General features: G+C 34.1%; 1 pseudogene; it reads left to right on the forward strand.

Moving 5' to 3' along the window:
* The first annotated feature begins 19,564 nt into the window (after positions 1-19,564).
* Positions 19,565-20,491, forward strand: LOC149139248 (uncharacterized; annotated as a pseudogene).
* Positions 20,492-23,665: the final 3,174 nt, after the last annotated feature.

Below are 23,665 nucleotides of genomic sequence, written 5' to 3' on the forward strand. Positions count from 1 at the left end.
ATGTAAAATTATTTTGTAATTTTAGCTTTCATAACAATTTAATTGTTTTTCCATCCTTTTATTTTATTTTATTTTATTTTTGTAGGGATGTTAAATCTCTCAATATTGAATATCATCGATATTTATTAAGTGAAAATCATGAATTGGTTTCTTATAATCCTAAATATAAAAAACTATTTCATTTCCAATTTAATTCGACATTCAGAAATTCATTCCAATTATTTCATCATTAGTCAAATTTAAATCTTGAGAGTGTTCTTCCTTGCCAATATGCTCTGCCATCATCTCATTTGGAAAGTTTTCATTCTCTATCAAATATTCATCCATTCTTTGATGATCCCATTGATATTTGTTAAGAGCATGCTTTCCAGAAAACATGGGTTACTAATAGGTTAATTGTAAAAAAACTTGTTTTTGTACATAATTTTACATTAGATGTAAATAAAAAATTTTGTTTCATTTTGATTGCTTTCGTTATTTGGTTACTAATGTTTGACTTGTACATACAGGTAGGTGATAAATCGAGAGAATGGTTACATTGGAAGTATGATTATACATAGACAGGTTTCCTTCATTAAGTTACAATTAGGAGTATTTTAGTTTAGATTACATTCAATAAATAATGATTTTGAGTTAATTGGCTTGCATTGGAGAAAGTCATATCTTTCCGTTAATATTAAATGGCATTCTTCAATGGTAAGTATCTTATACTGACATTCATTCACTTCTTTAATTTTAGATTTAGTTTTGTATTCTTATTTTCTGCTGATATCTAACTCTCTTTTGCAGCTCTTCACTAGCATTTTCACACCTTCACCAAATCAAATTGTCAGCTCAAAGAAGCAGTAACGATTTTCATCAAATCAACCAAAATGGGAAGTTCTAAACCGTAATCTTTTTCTTCAAAAGAATTACTGTCATTAGAAAATAGTAAAAACACTTTTTACAATTTCTACTTTTGAAAAAGATAAATAAATAGCAACTTTCCTCATTCAAACTGAATTATTACTAAATGCTTTTAACTTTGCAAATTTGATTTATCGAGATTTCAACATAAGAAGGAATGTTTTATTTATTATCTTTTCCCTCTTTTGTTAATAAATTTTCATAAACAATTTTGTAAAGTTTCCCTTTTAGATTTGGTTTTGAGTGATTTTATCAACATTCTTGTGAATGGTTATATCTTGAGAATTCAATTAACATATCACATTTACTTTTTCTTTTAGATAATAATGTTAAATGACATACACTTGGCCTTTCATAAACATCTCTTGAAAACCATTTTATGATTTTTCAATTTGAATGTAGGGATTTCTCAGGAAGTGGTTATGAAAATTGAAAATTAGATAAAAAGATATTAACTCTAAAATTTTTTCCATTAAACTATAAAATCTTTAAAAACCTCAAAAATTATATCCTTTTACTCTAGTTTCAGACAAAAAAGGTTATCCTTAAAAATCTAAGTCCGTCTTACGACTAAAACACTTTCAACTTGGATTTGTCATCCAAAACTCTTAAGCGGTCAACAATCATCCCCATCCCTTAAAAAAGAATTTTTTTAGAGTGTAATTCTAAAATATTAAAAAAAGTCTAAAATGATAAGAGGTCTCATCACGAGCATGCTTGCCATGTTCATAGGGAACCAATTAAACTGACATTACCATACTGAACACCAAATTAGGGTAATGGCTTACGATTTTTAATTGTGAGACAAGGGGTCTCATCACAAGCCAGCTTGTTCAGTTTGATTGTTATCGGTGAATGGCATTGTTATTATTTGGCCACAAAACTAGGATACTGGATTTTTAGCATTAAAAAAAAGGAAAATAAAATTTACCTCTAATTATTGCACTATTAAATCGATGGGATACTGGATTGTTGTTGGTTAGAAGGAAACCCTGTCAGGGCTATGAATGCTTACTGGCAGTAGTGGCTCTACCTGTGACAAACGGGTACATTGTAAGCTAAGTCATAAGAGGCCCCTTACTTTATTTTCACAACTGATTAATGGTTGAAACAAGTAAATAGGAGTTTCTCATTCACAAAAGGTTTTTAAAAGAAATTGCGATTTAATGTGTTTTATAGCCAGAGTAATTTTATTTATCTAAATATTTCAAAAAATAGTTTTCAATTCTTAAATTATTTTTTACTGAATTTTTTGGAAAATTTCATTATTATCAAAGATAACTACCCTTCCAATGAATTTCCAATTGTTGTACTATTCAACAACCCTCATTTTCATATATTATTATATTAAAATAGGGACCCTTCAATTTTAGAAAAGTCTTTGATTATCCAAAAAACCAAATTAAATAGCCCCCGAAACACAAACTATGCTTAGGCTTAAGTATTAAACATTATGGGTTATTTGATTAAAAAAAGGAAAAATAAAACAGATTTTTAAGATTCTCGAAGGTTGAAGTCTTTACAAACTCCAACACTCCGCCATACCCCACATCACATATCCCAAAATAAAATTTCCTAAAGGCAAAGACTTCCCCGCTCTACTCCATCATTGTGATTGCGATTAGACCAAACCCAATGAGATTATTCACTGCAATTTATATTAATATCGCATCCAAGGCTTATATCATAATCACAAAGTTCTAAAAATCATGCCTCATGCTAATGCCAATTGCAATATGATCCTGATTTCCAATTGCGATATGATGTCAAAAGTGATGTAACTTCCACATTATCTACCACGTCACTTGCCATGTCACTTGTCAATTGCCACATAACCATTCCATGTCATCCTCCATGTCATAGTGATATCACCATGATGTCATCCCTGACATCATCCCACATATCATAAATCGCAAGTCTTTCGGCCACCTCTTATAGTCTGCAACTCCAATTTGTGATTGTGATAATCCTGTGTATTGCAATATGCAATAAATCCATGGACCCGATAGAATTATACACTACAATTCATTTAATCCCTGCATTTGCAGTTATCACAAATAACAAAGGATCACCGTATCACTATCTCCTGTTGTATCCCTGTTAGAAAATTATATACTATAGAGCAATGGAACACATAAAATATATTGCAGAAATATAAACACAGAAAACACATAAAACAGGAGAGACACAGCTATATGTGGTTCACCCAATTTAGGCTACGTCCATGGAGAAACAACCAGTCCTCCTTTTATATTATCGAACGAAATGAAGAGATACAACCTACAACAAATTCGTTGTAAATCCCTCTTTGCTCTCAATCTCCTCTCTCTGCCTCATAATATAGATCTACATAGACATAATGCAATTCCCTCATATATAGTAAGGGGTTGCCTTCTAGAGAAAAAAACCCTAAACTAAAAATAAATTCTACCGTCAGATCTTCGCCTAATGAATAGCCCAGATTGACTGCAAAATTACAACATTTTACAAAGGAAATTCTACATCTTACATTTGGGTAATACCTCTGAATAAAGAAGATAATTAGGCTCCACACCTAACAATCTCCCACTTGGAGACTGATTATAACAACTCCACTGCTGTTCCATTTGCTGGACAATGACTCCACTTTGGACCTGGATGTTTCTCATCTTCTACATCATACCTGAAGACTAATTGAAACTAAGTAGAATCTTAGTTTCTCTCTGGTTACAACTTTTGCTAACATATCTGCAGGATTCTGGCTAGTGTGTATCTTTTCCAGCTTCAACTGTCCAACTTCCAACACTGGCCATATGAAATGGTACTTGAGTTGTATATATTTCATCTTGGAATGAAATGTAGAGTTCTTTGCAAGATGTATGGCACTCTGGATATCACTGTATAACCTTCCCAACTCCTGCTACTTACCCAATTCATCCAGAAACCTTTGTAACCAAATCATTTCTTTAATAGCCTCTATAACAGTAACATACTTTGCTTCCTTTGTTGAGAGTGCAACAACACTTTGCAGTTTTGAAACCCAACTGATAGTTGTTCCACCTACAGTAAACACATACCCTATTGTGCTCCTCATGTTATCTCTATCACCCGCCATATCTGCATCCACATATCCCCGTAGAGAAATGTTTGAACCACCAAAGAATAATGCATGATTTGTAGCACCTCACAAATACCTGAGAATCCACTTCACCGCCATCCAATGTTCTTTTCTTGGATTGTTCATGTACCTTCTTACAACTCCCACTGCATGTGAAATATCAGGCCTTGTGCAGACCATTTCATATATTAAACTTCCAACTGCTAATTCATATGGAAATTTAGACATATAATCTATTTCTCCCTGTGTCTTGGGACACACTGGCTTACTTAGTTTGAAATGGCTAGCCAAAGGTATACTAATTGGTTTTGCATTATGCATATTAAATCTTCAACCACTTTTCTATGTACTCACTCGAAGACAATGTTAATTTTTTATTCTTTCCATCTCGAGTTATTCTCATACCAAGGATTTGTTTTGCAGCACCCAAATCCTTCATTACAAATGAGGTCACCAATTTTCTTTTGAGTACATTTATTTCCTCCATGTTAGAACCTACAACAAGCATGTCATCTACATACAATAACAATATAGTATAGATTCCATCATTTTTCCTTTTGAGATAAATGCAATGATTAGAGTGACATCTAGTATAACATTGTTCAGACAGAAACCTGTCAAATTCTATATACCACTGCCTTGGAGCCCATTTTAAGCCATACAAGCTCTTCTTCAACCTACACACTAGCTTCTCCTACCTTTTGAACTCATATCCTTGTGGTTGTTGCATATATATGTCTTCCTCCAAATCCCCATGGAGAAAGGTTGTATTTACATCTAATTGCTCAAGATGCAAATCTTCAGCTACTACTAGACTTAAAATGGTTCTGATTGAAGTCATTTTAAGAACAGGGGAAAATATCTCATCAATGTCTATACCCTTTTTTCTGTGCAAACCCCTTCACCACAAGTCTAGCTTTATACCTTTTTATACCTCCATCTTCTTCCTTCAACATGTAATCCCATTTGTTTTGCAATGTTGTTTTAGCTATAGGCAACCTGATTAATTTCCAAGTCTCATTATGTGTTAAGGAGTCCATCTCTTCTTTCATTGCTTGCTCCAACTTCTTCCTAGTTTCTACCTGCACTGCTTCTTCATAACATTTTGGGTCACCAGAATTAGTCAACAATACATAATATAATGAAGGAGAGTATCATTTAGGGGGTCTACCTTTCCTTGTAGATATTCTAACACCACTTTTAGGTGTTTGAGGTGCTTGTTTCTGTTGTGGTTGATGTTGTTGTTCTGGCTGTTGATCATTATGATTTTCAGGCACCTTCACTTTTTCTGTGGTGTCATCAAGAATTGTGTATTCTATGTTTTCTTTTTCCTATTTCTTTTCCTGCATCTGATCCTTATACAAAACCTTTTCATTCAATATAACATCTCTGCTCCTAATGATTTTGTGTTTTTCATAATCATAAAATCAATAACCAAAATCATTAACACCATGTCTAATAAAGGTAAATTTATTTGATTTTGCCTCAAGCTTTGTTCGATTTTCTTTATTAATGTGGATAAAGGATTCACAACCAAAAGTCTTTAAAAATGAGTAGTTTACCTTTTTAACTATCCATGCCTCCTATGGAATACCACCATCCAAGGAACTTGAATGCCCTCTATTTATTAGATAAACAACAGTATCTACAACATCTACCCAAAATTGTAAAGGCAATCTTGCATGTAATCTCATGCACCTTGCACACTCCATGATTGTTCTGTTCATCCTTTCCGACACACCATTTTCTTGTGGTGTTCCTGGACTTGTCCTATCTTTGTGAATTCCATTCTCTAAACAATACCTATCAAACTCTTTTCTACAATATTCACCTCCATTGTTTGATCTAATACACTTTAACCTTTTCCCTGTCTCATTTTCAACCAAAGCTTTCCATGTCTTGAAAGTATCAAATACATCAGATTTATTTCGAATACAATAAATCTAGGTTTTTTTGGTCACATCATCAATAAAATTAACATAATAAGAAGAGCCACCAAGAGATGATACCCAAGAAGGTCCCCACACATCTGTATGGACAAGCTCTAATTTTTCTCTCTTCTTGTCTTTCCCAACTCTGAGGAATCTCACTCTCTTCTGTTTTCCATAGACACAATTCTCACATAATTTTAAATTAGAATGCTTCAAAACTGGCAACAAATATCTTGAGTGAAGAATCTGCATCCCCTTCTCACTCTTGCACCCAAGCCTATGATGCCACAATGTTGTATCTTCTCTTGTACAAGTTAAAGAATTAATAGAATTAGAAATACCATTGCATGAATACAATGTACCAACCTTTTCTCCTTTTTCTATTACCAATGCTCCTTTAGTGATCATCTAGGTTTTATCTGCGAAAGTAGTCACACACCCTTCACCTCCCAAATGTCCTGTCAAAATTCGATTTTTCTTCAGATCTGGAACATGCCTTACCTCCTTCAATAGTCATTAATTTCCATTCTGCTATTTGATGAAAACTGTACCCAGTCCAATGATTTTACAGGGTTTATCATCACCCAATCAAACCTGTCCAAAATCACCTTGAACATAATCATGAAAATGTTTTCTATCAGGTGTGGCATGGAATGAGGCCCCCGAATCTACTACCCAGGCATTAATAATATTTTCTAATGAAAGAATCAAAGCATCTTGAAACACATCACCTGTTACATTTTCTTCATGATTGTTTTCTTACTGTGCATCTTTTTATTTTCCCTTCTGAGACTTGCAGTCTTTCTTCAAGTGTCCTTTTTTCCTACATTTCCAATACAATATACCCGATCTGGTCATGGATCTACCTTTTCTGGACTTATTGCGACATCCTGAGCTCTTTCCTCTTTCCATTCTTCTTCCCCTAGTCTCTGCAGTCAAAGCATTACCTGATGTCTCACTGGAGCTTTTCTGTCGCATTTCCTCGCTAAGGATTGCATCGACAACATCATCCAACTTTAAAGTACTAGATCCAGAGATAGAGTTACTAATGGCCATAACTAAACCATTCCAACTTTTCGGCAATGATCATAGAAATAGCAGAGCCCTAACTTCATCATCAAAAGTTACCCCTACAAAACTTAATTGCCTGGCAACAGTATTAAATTCATTTAAATGATCAGCAACAGATCCACCTTCTGACATGTTCAAATTAAATAAACACTTCATAAGAAATACCTTATTTGAGGTCGAGGTTTTTTTCATATAGCTTGGCCAATGCAGACATTAAACCCTCTGTTGTCATTTCCTTTGAAATATTAAAGGCTACCAATGCTGCTAGGCACAACTGTATTGTTCCAAGTGCCTTTCTATCAAGAATATCCCATTCTGTGTCTGTCATACTCATTGGCTTCTTTTACTTTCTGCTCAATGGTAGGTATAGATCTTTCTGATACAGATAATCTTCCATTTGCATCTTCCACAGGTGGTAGTTTTAGCTGTTAAATTTTTTGACCCTAAACCTACCATCTTCTACCATTGCTCCCACTCAAACCATTAACCCTTCTCTCCTGCAAGTTTATCAACCAAATACACCTTCAACTTTGATACCAGTTGTTATAAAATTATATATTATAGAGCAATTGAACACATAAAATATATTGCAGAAACATAAACACAAAATACACACAAAACAAGAGAGACACAGATATACGTGTCTCACCCAATTTGGGCATAGAGAAACAGCTAGTCCTTCCTTTTATATTATCCAACAAAATGAAGAGATACAACCTACAATAGATCCGTTGTAATTCCCTATTCACTCTCAATCTCCTCTCTCTTCCTTGCTCAGAATATAGATCTACATAAACATAATACAATTTCCTCATATATATTGAGGGGTTGCCTTCTAAGGAAAAAAACCCTAAACTAAACATAACTTCTACCACCATATATCTGCCTAATGAATGACCCAGATTGACTATGAAATTACCTTTACGTCTTACATTTGGGTGATACCTTTGAATAAAGAAGATAATCAGGCTCCAAACCCAACAATCTCGATTGTGATATGCAATTAGGCTTGAACTCGACAGGATTATAAAATCCATACCATAAAACCCCGCATCCAGAGCTATTGCAATTACCAAAGAGTCTTACCTCATGTCGATTATGATTGCAATAAAGCCCCTGACCCGACAGCATTATACAATGAAATCCATAAATTCTGGAATCCGCACAATCGCAAGAGTGATGGACATTAAGCCATTCCTCCTCTTGCCATTCTGACTGTGATTTTGTCTTATTTGAATTTTTGTCTATTTCAATAGGGATTCTCCTTACTTGAAATATGATGATAATTCAACCCCCAATCTAAAAGTGATTGCAATTTTGCGATAAAACCATAAAATTATAACTTGTCTTACCACATACCTCACTACATATGACTCTCCATGATGGTTGTGTTTGGGATTTATTACGCTCTACGTTTTTCTTGATTTCTTGCAAAACGTGATTTGTTTCAAATAAAATTCGCTTATCATCTCGTTTATGCTTATCTTATTGATTCTTGTTTGCCTTGTTTAGGTTCATGACAGAGGAAGACAATTGTGGTGATAAGTGGCATATCAGTTGAAACAAGAAGATAGACATCTAGATAATTCGATGCAACAAACAAAGTTGATGAAGACATCAAATCACTTTCATAAACTTCTACCAAAATATTGTTTTCCTTTAAGCATTGTTGAAGGGATCTCTTTAAATGCCCTCAACGCTCTGCACAATAGATAAATTTGTTTTCTGCTATTTAAGCTTACTCATTCTATGAAATGAAGGACCAGAATTCGAAAGAGGAAGTCTGGGAGGCTTACACTATTGTACCTCTTAGTGTTTTTAATATAATGATAGGTCCTGAATCAAGGGAGAGAAGCTTCTAATACTATAATTGTGGATTATATCCGTTGGTGGAGAAGCTCATGTTCATCATACACTAGTGCTAAAAGGAGGAGACGTTTTCTGCAGGTAGAGATCAATTAAAGACTCCAAGCACTATTATCTTTTTGTGAGAATCTGTAATTTGATTTCATTTATTAATAAAGGATTATTTCAGTTAATAATGTTTAACACTATTGTTTACAGGATTTAACTAAGAATAAATTCTTATTTCAGTCTTTCAATTTATATTTTGAATGTATGAGTTAATAATTGGATTCACGCATTATTGTTGAATCTTGACTATTAATTCATTTAAAAGTATACTCAAGATTTTCTATAAGTTTATTTTAGATATAATATGAGAGTTTAAATTCGCATAGAAATAGATAGTTATAATCCTAGATCGACAAGTTATCTTCTGACTTAGGATAATAATTGTTTTCTTTCATACATGATGTCTTATTTGAACTAATTCAGTAATTCATCATGAATCTTTGTAGTTATTATGCATATGATAAATAAGGAATTGGATATATTTTCAATAAGCACTTAGGTAACTATTTACTAAGTGTTTAACTATTAGTATTTATGCTAATGAGGAATCATATCTTGTGAGCTATCTCCTTAATCTAATTCCTCCATCTTAATTATATTTCTTTAAAGCTTCTTTTCCCATTAAGTTAAGTTGGCTCTCAAATGAGAAAAGGATTACGCTTTCCTTCAATTGAGATAGGTTAGATTAATTGCATTGTAGAATTAGTCTTAAATGTGTTATCATAGATCTTACATTTTAGAATTAGTTTGCATTTAAATTAATTCTACATTCCTGGAAGTCCTCTTTTGAGGAAAAACTTTAGATTAGTTTGGTTGCTCCACAAAAATAACTTAAGGATCATTCTTCTTGCCTGATCAACTCAAAGAATTGATATGATGACCCTATATATTATAAATCAAATACATATTTAAAGCTAATAGTAGTTGGGAGAAGGTAACTGGACCTAATTGAACCAATCGGAGCCACTATCCCAAACGGAAAAGGTGCTACTTTAAGGTCTGGAATGGGTGGTTTTCCCCAACGGTGTTGTAGTGATTTTCAAGGCCTCAACAACCCCCTTTGTCTATTTGTACCAAAGACCAAACTAAGTGATGCCTATGAGGTATCCTAACACATGTTTAACTGCCTTCCAATACAATTTGGTTGGCTTAACCATTTCTTGACTAAGTTGGTTAACTACAAAACACATGTATGTTCGTGTGTTCACCAAATACGTTAGTGAATCCACAAGCATCCTATAAATAGTAGCCTCCAATACATCTCCTGAAGTAGCATCTTCCTTCCTATAATTCCCTATTAGGGGAGTATACATGGGTTTGTTGCTCTCCATGTGGAACTTCTTCAATATATTGTTGGAATAATTTCCGTGAGAGACAAATAGTTCCCCATCTCCATGTCATACTTCCATACAAAGTAAATAATGCATTAGCCCTAGGTCCCTAATCTCGAATTCTCTTGTAAGATCATCTTTATAATATTTAACCAACTTCTCATCACCTGTTAGAAATAAATCATCGACATATAATATTATAATCAATAATTTACCTTCAACTACAATATGGTAAAGATTTTCATTTGCTTCACTTTTGGTGAAGCCCAACTTGGGGAAATATATGCCGATCCTAGTGTAATAGGGACGGGTTGCTTATTTCAATCCATACATCGCTCGCTTGGTTTTCACACATGTCACTCTCTATTAAAGGTCTCAAATCCTTTTGGCTGTTCAATGTACACATCTTCCTCAATCACTCCATTGAGGAAGGTTGTCTTCACATCCATCTGATGTATATTCCATCCCATTTACGCTAAAAGTGCTAGAATATATCTGATTGAAGAGTAGATTTCTACTGGAGAAAAGGTCTCCATGTAATCAATTCGTTGCTGCTGATAGAACCCCTTCGCCACAAATATGGCCTTGTGTTTCTCGATACTCCCATCTTCTCATTGATTCACCTTGTAGATGCACCTTGAACCTACCACTGACTTGTCCTTTGGCCTTGGGGAAACTTCTGAAGCATTATTTGTGATATTGGAGTCATACACCTTTACCACGGCATCAAACTAGACTGGTTGTAACATTGTTTCCTAGAATGAGGATGTCTCAGTCTCTACACTCTCACTCATCAGATCCATGTAGCAAGTGTACTGATTTGGTGACATACTCTGCCTACGTTGTCATGTGGATGCTCCCACATTCTCTCTAGCATCATGCATCAATCTACCATCTTCTCTAGTGCACTTCCTTCCTTCTCTAGATGTCTCTTCATCAGAGGGTGCTTCCACTATCTGCTCCGCTGCTTGTAGCTTCTCCAAATCATCCCGAGATTCTTCCTTTGGTGCTAAAATCTCCTCATCTACATGTAACTGAAGCTCCCTCTCAAGCAAACATCTTATGTCCTTCTCTTCATCAAACATCACATCTCTATAAATAGTTGTCATCCTGTGAGATTACAGGTACAACCTATAGTTGTGAGGTGTATCATTGTACCCCACAAATATTCCCAACTCAACTATCGGCTCTAGATTTTTCCTTTCATCCTTAGTAACATGATAGTAAACTAATGAACCAAAAATCCTGAAGTGTGACACATCTGGTTTCTTCCCTGAAAAATATTCTTCTGGTGTACTCATCCCAAGAATCTGGTGAGGACTCTTTTTATGCACATATACAACTCTGTTGCATGCTTCAGCCCACAAGTACAACTTTAGGGCCATGCATCTACCATAATCGTTTTGTTCTTCCTTTCAACCACCCCATTCTGTTGTGGGTTATGGGGTGCTATTAACTCCCATCGAATGCCTTTTCATGCACAGAAGTTCTTGAACTCATTTGACACGTATTCACCACCATTATCACTCCTGAGAGCCTTCACTTTCCTGCAAGTGTCTTTATCAACAAGTGTTTTAAGTTCACAAAATTTAGGGAATGTCTGATCTTTCTTTCACATGAAGACAATCCAGCACTTACGTGAGAAATCATCTACAAATATCACATAATACCTTTGGTTTTCCATGGAGGTTGTTGAGAACGGTCCACACACATCTAAGTGAACTCTTTCAAGGATCGCTTGTGCTCAATTGTCCTTATCATGAAAGGTGGCTTTGGTGTACTTCCCCAATGTACACCCTTTGCATGTATCTCATTGCTCTAATGCACCCTTGGGAATTCTTGTAGAAATTTGTTGCATGATCTTGAAGGCTCTATGGTGTAAATGGCCAAGTATCCAATGCCAGCTCTGCACCTTCTCTACTTTCATGCTCAAGGAAACACACTCTTCTACATCCAATTTGTAGAGGTTCTTCACCCAAACCCTGATCTGCTTTCCTTTTCATGTGGCTATGTGACGAAGGAAATCCTTTCCTTTGCTAAATATCACATTGTAGCCATGGTATTCCAACATAGCAACTAAAACTAAATTCTTCTTCAGACCCAAAACATACATGACATCTTTTAATGTGAGAGGAGAACCAAACTCCCTCTTAAAAGTGATAGTACTAATATTGGTCATGCTATACCTCCCATCATCTCCCATCTGAATGTGTTTCTAGAGGTCCTTCTCCTCCAAGTCACTGATTTGTTTTTTTTGTTTCCTGTCATATAGAATGAGGCTCCACTATCTCGATACCACACACTACCCATCACGATGTCACCATGCATGCAATGAGGGTGAAATCCAACTCGAATTGTGAAGCTAGGGTTTCACATGCCACTCCTCCTAAGGGTTTCTTGTCGACCTTCTTATAGTGTCACTTTGTGGAGTTGTGTCCTAGCTCATGAAAATGAAAACATTTAATATTTGACAAGTCCTTTTTATTTCCAACCTAACTGGAATCCCCTTTGTATTTGGATTTATTCCATTTCCCTTTCTTTTCCTTTCCACCCAAGGCACAGTTCTCCTCATCATCATACTTGGATGAGGTTTAATCTCTGTTGTTCCTCCCTACCTCTTCTTGCACCAAGTTGGACCACAACCATTCCCACTTTAGTAGATGCTCCCTCCCATTTACCAAATCCTGGTAGTTGTGTCAGCTCTTGAGAAGTCCTAGAAGTGCTAGGTTGACCAAATTATCTTCAGCAACTATGATACCAATGCTCCCAAGCTCATCCCAACATTGGGTGGACCTGCTCAAATATCCTGGTATTGTGTCACCCTTCTCCATTTTGATCCCTCAAAGCTTTTCCTTCAGTGCCAACTTCCTGTGTTCACTGTTGTTCTCAAGCAAGTCTATCAAGGCTTGCCACATTGCATATGGCATATCCTTCCCATGGAGATTCGAGACAATATTATCTCGAACTACTTCTAGTATGATCCTCCTCGTCTTTGCGACACATTTCTTTCACTCTGTAAGGTCTTGAGCATAGGTTGTTGGAGGCTTAGAAATATCATTGTCTATGAATTCCTTCAACCCATTGTCTTCCAACACTGCCTCCATCCTATCCTTGCAAGCAATATAATTCGAGATATCCTAAAGGGAATACTTGAGTTTGAATCCATAGAATGACATTATGCTCGCTCCGAAGAATGATACTGCAAATTCGATTTCACCTGCAAATAAAAAATCTTATTCTTCTCTTCTATTATGATTTTAGGTTTCATACCATGTAGCAATTCCTTGTAGATTCAAACTACTAATTTTAATTTACTAAAACAATAGACTTGAATCTACTCTACCAACTGCGGAAACAATTAACAACCACAAAATCATGAAGCATACAAGAGAAAGAATTCAATAAATGCATTAAATAATTATTTCCTAGGGAAAATCACAACTAAAAACCTTTCTTGTCTGTATATTACATTAGTTAGAAAGTATGAGAAGATTACAATGCTTTGCTCAAGCCCGAGCAACCTCTATACTATCTCTATCCATCTTATAGCTTCCTAGACAATCCCTGGCCAATAATTAACCAAATTTATGCTTTCCCAAGTCCCAATTTCCTTGAATTATCTCCTTTGTAATTAACCCCTATTAATTAGGGAAATTTCTCAATTGAAATTCTGTAATCCATCATAGGCCTTGTTTTGACTGTATGCACCACTTATATAGTTTGGATGATTATACAACTTATATTATAATGCCCTTGAACTCCAATATCAACTAGGTAACTCTCAAATCACACATGTATGAATAATTTATGGTTGAATTATCAGTTAACCCGTTGAACACATGAAGCAACAGTCCATCGTTAGACCTCCTACTAGTTCCTCCATCAATTGGAACTAGTTTAATTGAATTTTACTTAGTTAAACTAAATTAATTAGTTACAACTCAAAATAAACTCAACCAAGGATCCTATAAAGTAGGAGCCACTCTAGATGACTCAAGCTAGACACTTAACTCGAATTAATTGAACCAACTAATTCAAATCAACTTAGTTAACTAGTACAAGTTGTCTTGTGACGTGGAATTACAATTTTTCTCCTAGTTTAATTCAAGGGAAAATTAAATGAAGATTTTCTTGTTGCATTTTCAACATATCATTACAAATATTAATACAAAAAACACAAATTATACTTCACATATAGTCATATTTTCCTGACTGGTCTTCATCAAGACTCATATCCACTCTAGAATCTCACAAAACAAGCTCTTTCTTCACCTTGTCATCTCCGAGTTGTCACTTGAAATCGATTTAAAACATAAACGCCTCTAACCATACTTAATGATGTTCCATGATCAACAATGTTGACATACTTTATTCTGCCAAATTACATAGCTCGTTATAACTATTAGAAAATGTAGCTAAGTAATGCACCTCCCGTGGACAAGCTCTCATTTATCAAACAACATAGTTTCTTGTGTGCGACAGTTATCTACGATATTTGTATGGGTATTTAATGTGTTCAAAACTTTACCAGACAATTTGACCTATCTCACACACATGGATCTCATAAAATTAACTTTTAACTCATGCTCTTGAAGCCCGAAGCATAACAAGACCCATTAGAATATAATAGATTCACACAATCAAATTAGCGATACATTCTCTCGGCACTGATGAACATCAACAACCACTAATTTAATTATATTTCACTGTTCAATAAATGGTTTTCAACTTTTATTTTGTAAACCAAAAATATATAAATACAAACTCAACAGGAAACAAGTTCAGTCGTTAGAAGGTCTGCATAGTCATGATATTAGCTGACAAAATAAAATTAAACATATAATAATTGTTTTGTATGGATATTGGCGTTGAACTTGAGAACGTTACACAAAGAGACTTCGAGGTTACCACTACATAACCCTGAGCAAACATAATGTTTCCTTTTCCTTAGGAGGAACTGAATGTTTATTGACCAATATGAGACTCTGTCGTGTCCAATGTTGTGACATCACAACATCGTTCTAAAATTATTGCTATCGATTTATTTACCCAATCTATCATGCCAAACTCAGCTTACAAAAAAATGCTCGAAGAACAAATTTTGATCACTTTTTTTACACATTGACACAACCATTGATGTGATGACAACAGTCAAAATTTACAATTGTTATCCACGATCAATGAACAACAACCCACCCCAAAACTTAGTGATATATAGAGAGGTTTAGAGATATTTATTCTTGTCGTAAGTGCTTAAGAAACTCAAGCCACCAACATCATGAAATATGAATCTTTCTTACCCAAATCCATTGTTTACAGTGCCCTCAAATGACATGGAAAGTGCCACTGACGGCTCCACCACTCTTAGCATTCTATCACACTCTTGAATATGCGGCTTTACAACACTCAAGACAACAACTCAACCCATCAGTAACAACATCCTGATGCAACAAGAATCCTTTCAATGGATTTCCACAGAGAAAATAAATATTACAAACAATCAAAACAACCTTCACTTAAAAAAGAAAATCTCTCACACACCTACGTTATCTCTCATATGTACAAAGTATGAACAGTAATATTTCTTCATATTCCTAGGCATTTTCCCTGAGGGGGTTAGGCCCATCCGTGATCTGATACCAAGTAAAAAATTGGAGGAGTAGTCGTGATGCACACAAAACTATTCTTGCAATCCACATAAATATTGCTTATGAGATCCAACAATTTGCAAACCAAAAAATTGCTTTTTGAGAAAATATATCAACAAATCTCAACAATCAACAAACTAATCTTACCTATATACTATTGTAAGAATTATTCCAAGTTTAGGTATACTTTTGGTTCATCTTTTTATAAGATTTAGCAAAGATTTGTTGCTGTCGTAAGTTCAAGTTGCCTAGTATACACAATCCATGTGCACAATGGGATTTTCAAGTAGTTGAATCCATTTATGCATTCAAAAATTCAATCTATATATATATATATATATATCAAATCTCTCATAAACATTTCCAAGTTTTTCATTTATAAATAGGTTTGCACTTAAGAAGTTTGATCCTTCTTGGCACTTGCTAGATTCGTGGTTAAGATGGATCTATAATGGTATATATCCATAAGCTTTCATGGATGATGAAATTCCAATAAGAGTGGAAGTTTCATTCAACATTTACAAGATTTTGTTTTTAATTTATGTCTTCCTAATGAATTTCTGCATAGTGAATTTTTTCCTTGAAAACAAAATTCCAAGGGCTTATTATTGATTGGTTACTTGACTTTGGATTTTAAATAACTATGTAAATATAGATGTCAAAGATTAAAATTTCATCTTCTAGTATTTTTTATTCTCCATTCTTCCTAGATAATTATATCTCCATAGATTGTTTGCATTTGGATTTTCACTTTGGTTCCTCAACATCTTTTTCCTAGAGTGTGAATCCTTAATGTTAAATTCATAGCCATTATTTTAGTTATGTTTTTGTTTACATGAACATAGTTTTAAATATATTGAAATTCCTTTCTTCAAGTAGTTGCTTTGGGAATACTGAACATTATAAATAATTTGTTGTTGATCACACAATAATTTTCATCGCATTAATCTTGCTTGATCCATCAATTATATTCACAAATGCATGCACCATCATAACCCCATCATTCCAACATTTTGACCACAATTTATGGGCAATGGTTTCTAGCAATAAGATTTCTATTGAATCCATTGTTATAAACATAAACACTACTGTGTGACAAATTCATGGAAGAACCTCTTTTCTAAGTGAAAAGATTAGTAATCTTCACAATTTTTAGTTCTCCAAAAAATAAATCATTCTTTAGATCTCTTCCTTTTTTGTTATAATATCTAAAACAACATTGATCAATAATATATTTTCCTCATTTTTATGGTATTTATCTCTCTCCTTATCAAGTTTTTTTTCTCTGCTCAACAACTTTCGTTTTTAGGCGTACTCAAAGAAATAATAAAAGTCAACACATGATAACCAACACACAATAAAAACTAGAGTACAAGTGGGGTCCACACATCATTTCCTATTCATGTGGTTCTTTTATGAAATCTCCCCCAAAAATTGATATGGAATGTGACGACACATTTGATGATGAATTCTTAAATGTCACAACACCACTAAAGGTGCTTATATGGTAATATTATCTTTTTGTTGGAAGGGATCTTTCGTTTCATCTTTTTCATATTAGTTGTTAGGTTGGAAATTCCATAGTGTATATTCCATAGTACATGAAGATTTAAAAAAAAGGAAAACAATCACCATAAGAAAAATATAGAAAATGTTAGATGAGAAGTCTTATTGCATAATAGCATCATTTGTTTTTAATATTCTTGTGAGTGGTTTTGGTAATTTTTTACACCTCTTAAAAAAAATTCTTAAAAATTTAACTCTTCCTTATCCAAAATATTCTCTACATTTTTTCTTTAAAAAAAATTCATTCCTTCTCTTTTTCAAGTTGAAACACAATTTTTACCGAAATGTTATTTCTCTTTTCATTTTTCTTTCGAATAAATTTAATGCTTTCTCAACTATCTTGCAATTCACGTCTAATATTCCTTCTTCCAAAAAAACATTAACATTTACAAAATAAATGACATCTTTAAACAAATGATAAGGGTATTTTTCCAAATAACGAGAGTATTCCATACTAGAATCTCTTCCGAGTAAAAAAAAATCCTTTTATATCAAAATGATGTAAAGCATACACTAAACCTAAAATCTTACCTTTTCAACATAATTATCATTCAAAATCACAAATCCTTTTATATCAGAAATAATTTAATTCATACACCAAACTTAAATCTTACCTTCTTAACGGAATTATTAAAATTTGTTAAGGGTAACAAATCATGGTAGCGAAAACTTCCAAACATCCACGAGATGTCAATTTGACATCGTATCTCTTAAACCCGCTTGAATAATTGGTCTGTGATTTAAAATTAACGATTACAAAATATAATAAAATGTTGTTATATAAAAGTTATTACTGGTTTAAACTAGTGGATCAATGAAATTTTTATGTTTCCAAAAAAAGGTCACAATATTTTTTTGGCGGTCAAAATTGAGAAAAGATTGTGTTTTCTTAACATTACTAAAATTTGAAGGAAAAATATATATATATATATATATCTATATATATAACAAATAATAGTTCCACTATTATAATGTGATCAACCTTTATTTTATTTCCATCAAAACTTTTCCATTAAGAATGGCATAGTCTATTGAAGTGGAGGATTTGCCAAGATAGCTTAAAGTAGTTGAAACTTGGACCGAAATATTTCAAGAAATTTTGTAGTAGGAGTGTTTGAATCATATTTTTGACGGTGAAAATGGATTCAGCACCATCAAAAACTTTGGAACACCCAAAATCTTAAAATTTAACAACTTTAGTCTGGATTTACAAAATCTCTGCCAAATTTTACCAAAGTATTATTGGAAATTCCATAATTTTCAAGACAAAAAAACAATTTGATTAGACTACTTCCCAAAAAATAAAGGCACATTTACCAAGCGCAAACAATTGGTGTAGTATCTGCGATACTCTCACCAATCTCTATCCAGATCACTAGTGGGTGGCTAGCCACCACCAACCAATATTTCCAAGGGAGTCATCTACCTAGGCAGATGAATTGCCCAGATGACCAAAAGTGGTTTGGGCCAGAAAATTTCAAAAAATCTTATAGAGGCAGTGTTTGAATCGTGTTTTTGGTGGTGGAAATAGATTCAACACCATCAAAAACTTCTAAGACACCTAAAGTTTTGAAATTTAACAATTATAACTTGGATTTACAAAAATCCTCATCGGATTTTATCCAAATATGACCAGAATTTCCATAACTTTCAAGGCAATTCCTCCTGAGCTAGTTAGGCTACAGCATTTCCAAACCTATAGAATATTTAATGCCCCCGGTAATGTCCATTTGACCGGGATGATTGGTGTCAGTTTTCCATTTTCGTCATGATACATGTAGGCTACCATGCATCCCTGTGCTTTAAGTCTATTACAGATTCTCCGAATATGCTTTAAGTCTATTACAGATTCTCCGAATATTCGGCTTAAGTCGATTGCAAATTCTCCAAATATTCGGGAATCGGACCGACATGGATGTGGTCAAAAAATTGACCGACCCAAAGCTAAATTCCTAAAAATTGACCGACCCAAAGCTAAATTCCTACTGAAACCAATGATTCCATTGAAGGCATGGGATCAAATACAAAATGGCCCTCCTTTGTTTTCGACGGACTCCAATCTGGTAAATAGGAATGTGAGGAGGAGGTGACAGGTTCAAAATGGAAAAGTGATGGATAGAGGTATGCATAGTCTCTGCTAAGGGTCTCAAACGTATCAATCCCCTCTGCAAGCTGAGAACCCTATGTGTGGCGTGGATAAACCTTAAGGACAAATATTGCAGCAATATTGACAAGATCGTAAAGACGCACCCCACCTAGAACATGAAAATTTCTTGCATCTTCGACGCAGACAAAGAATTAACGTCTCTACACGTAGAAGTCCACAGCCAGGAGCTACTTTTCCGCTATTCGAAGCTCGAATGCAACGCCATCATTCCGCTCAAACAATTCGTGGCCAAATCCAATAACGTCAACGGAGACTACACCGAGTCTGCCAGTTTCCAGCTCTAGACATCGTCTGGTAAGGCACCCGGAATGGTTGACGTGTGGATAAGAGTAGGTCGCAGGTTCGATTTGCAGCCCCCCTACGATTCAGGGTCTTCAACTTCCACAAATGGGATCACTTCTGAAGAGGATGCTGAGCCAGTTACTGCTTATCCGGCGGCTCCACCGTGAAAAATTTCGTCAGGACGCCCGGATAATTTCTCGCCCCCTAATTTCCCTTACACTTAACCTGTCGAAGGAACCCCAGCCCCGGCTCAGGTTCCTTCCCGTCCTCCTCGCAATCTTAATTATCCTCGCCCTCCCCTAATTCGGCCTCCGATGGCGAGCCAACCAGTGCCACCATTTATGGGTTCTTGGCCACTTGAGAATTACATAGGCTTTCCGGGATCGCGTCCTGCTGGAAACAACTACGCCGGTGCCACACAACATCAGGGTTTGGGGTTCGGAACGAGGGTTCTTGCGGGGGCCGGGGCGGGAGGATTGATGTTCGGTCTCGACCGAACGACATTGCAGAACGGGCTGAGTGGCTCCATTATGTCAAGTGATAAAGCATTTGCGTCGAGTGATGAAGAATGTTCTTGAATTTGCGTCAAGTGATGAAGAACGTTATGGTTTTCAGAACGATGATCTTGAAGAAGCGTGGGTCCCATCGTGAAGGAATGTTTACCAATTTCATACACCATCTCGTCACAAAATAAAAGTGTAGACAATGCAGATTGTTGGAATCAAAATTCATAGGATCCTATGCCTATAGGCATCTATTTTTTCCACAATGGGGGTCACTGGATTTAGTTTTTGTGTTTCTTTTGTTTCCTATTTGGTTTCTGAGATCCATTTAACTATAGTCCAGATGATTGTTTGTTTGGTAAATAAAGAAGCCATCATTTATTATCACTGGTTATAATTTCAAATATATATAACAAATGAATGCTTGTATTGGTTATAATTTCAAATATATATAACAAATGAATGCTTGTATACTATATCAAATGCATTAATGTTTACATCACAATTTGAATTTCTTCTTCCATCGATGCTTATGGCAAAATTTGATTTTATTCTTCCAAAAGTTGATTCTTTGACATATTGTCCTTGTTATATTCATATGGATGATGATAAATTGGGTGTGAAATGTGTACAATTGGAATAATTTTAATGATTAAGAACATATCCTTTTTCAAAACAGTTTAAATGATAAATTCACTCCTAATAAGTTGGTTGGTTTTGAATAGATGTAAAATACTTTATCTTCTTTCAAGAATCATTAGGCAATAGTGGTGTTGAAACTATAATTATAGCATTCATTTTTTTGAAAAAATATCAATGATTTATTTTATTAGTAATAATTTGATTTTAAATAAAACATAAAATAATAATAATAATAATAATTTAATTTTAAAATTATAATTAAGTTAAACATTAAATTGATATGTGGATACAAAATAATATAATTTTTTAATATAATAATTTATTTTTATGATAGTGAAAATATAAAATTTATTTTTTTATCATAAATTTTTGAGAAGCATGGAAAATGAAAATATATTAAACCTAAAACTTCAACAATGATTATTAAAAACATTAAGCACAAATAGATTATCATTATGGATTGTAAATCATTGTAATGAAAGTTCCATTTCATGGTGTCAAGTCCCGCTAGCACAAGTCGTTGAGGATAAGCCTCCTTAGCAAGGTTACCCAAGATCAAACCCCACGAGGAGTGGTTATACCCTGTGCTAGGGGGAGGAGACATACTAAAAAATCTAGTAAGCTTAGGGCTGGTGTGGCCCAAGCTTGGTGCAATTTGGCTTTGATGGATTAGACACCCCATGTGACTTTGATGGATTAGATGCCCAGGTGCAATTCGGCTTTAATGGATTGGATGACCCATGTGACTTTGATGGATTAGATGTCTAGGCCTGGTGCAATTTGACTTTGATGGATTAGACGCCCCATGTGACTTTGATGAATTAGATGTCCAGGCCTGGTGCAATTCGACTTTGATGGATTAGACGCCCCATGTGACTTTGATGGATTAGATGTCCATGCCTAGTGCAATTCGACATTGATGGATTAGATGCCCCATGTGACTTTGAAGGATTAGATGCCCCTGGCTCACGGCTCTCAAACCATAGGTCAAGCCTGGAGGACCGCACACAATTTGACAAAAGAAAAAGTCCCATTTTACGGTTGTTTTTATTTTATTTCCAAAATGCAACTTAAATAATAAATTAAATATTGATTTAACTATGAGTATATATTTAGGTAAAAGTATATTTATTTATTATTTCTATTTAGTATGATTTCTAATTTTATAATTTAGTTTTTACAATATGATTTAGACATAAATAATCTGATTTCTCATATTTTCTCTAATACTCAATCCATGGCTTAACCCCACTTATTGGTTTATGATCTCTATTGAAAAATAATAGAGTCTTATTTACAAAAGAATGATTGTGGGAAGCTCTTAAATGTATTATTTTTCTATTACATTGATATATTGCCCCAAGTGGTGATGTTGCTTAAGGTTGTAGATTGTTTCCTTATTCCAAGGTTTTAACTACGTAAAAACAATAATGTATCAATATTTAATCTCACAAAGTCAGTATTTGCTTAAAATGTTCATTTTGTATGGAAATATTATATTTTGTTGCACATGATATTATAGCTCATATGAAGATCCACTCTCATTATTGATTGAGATGTTGAATCTATGTCATTGCATATATTAAAATTTTTGTGGTATCTACTATTTTTGTGCACTTATAGGTTGAGCGAGTTGTTTCATTGCATCTAAAGCCTTTCTTTCAGTTGCAAACACTTTCTGTTTCACCTTAAAATGTTTTTATTTGTATAGGATACAACAATTTAAAACATTTTTGGTTAAATTTGGAGGTATAATGTTTCATCACAACTTTTAAATTTTATTTCAGTAATTTAATACTATAGGTTTTATGTTTATATTTTCAGTCTGCAACTCTTTTAGGGATAAATATTCTCCTTATCATGCACTCTATGTGATTTAAGGAAACCAAAAACAAACTTAAATTTGTTTTCATATATGCTCTTTGCCCTACACTTTATGTCAGCTAAACATATAAAAAACAAAAAGAAATCTTACACTTTTTTGGGAAAAACTAATCGATATTTAACATGGATGTTGTAGACTTTTAAATTATTCTCTTTTGAAAATTCACTTGTTTTTGTTTGTGGCCACATCGAATTTTTTTTCCAAACAAAAAAAGGTTTTTAAATAGGCACACACTTAGAGGCTTAAACATGGGTCTAAACATGGTTAGAAAATAAAACCTATGAATGAAGAAGATAATAAGGTACCACAACCAACAACACATTGGTTACCTTTATGCCTTTCTTAAAAGGGTATAACTTTGACATTTAGAGTTCATTTTTTGTGTTTTTTATTTTGAAATTTCTAATTTTTAATAGTTTTCCATTCATACAAATAGTTTATGCATTACTTGCATATTTTAATATGGTTACTCCAAGTGATATTTTCTTACTAGTGCCAACTACTTATCAAGTACATCTCATTAGAGATTGTACGCCAAGGTAAAGGGCTTCATTGGATTACCTCCTCCAAATAAAGTGAAATGAGATAGTAAACATAATGCAGCACATTGATTAATTGAAATGTCCACCCTGAATGATTTATGGTTTCACTTTCAAAATGTTATGATCCATATGAAGCTTAGGATAATTCAAAAGTTTTTTTTGGTAAACATAATGAAATTT

This window comes from Pinus tabuliformis, chromosome X (assembly GCF_031772625.1).
Source record: "Pinus tabuliformis cultivar Carrire ecotype Pingquan chromosome X, CPIR1, whole genome shotgun sequence".
Taxonomy (NCBI): Eukaryota; Viridiplantae; Streptophyta; class Pinopsida; order Pinales; family Pinaceae; genus Pinus; species Pinus tabuliformis.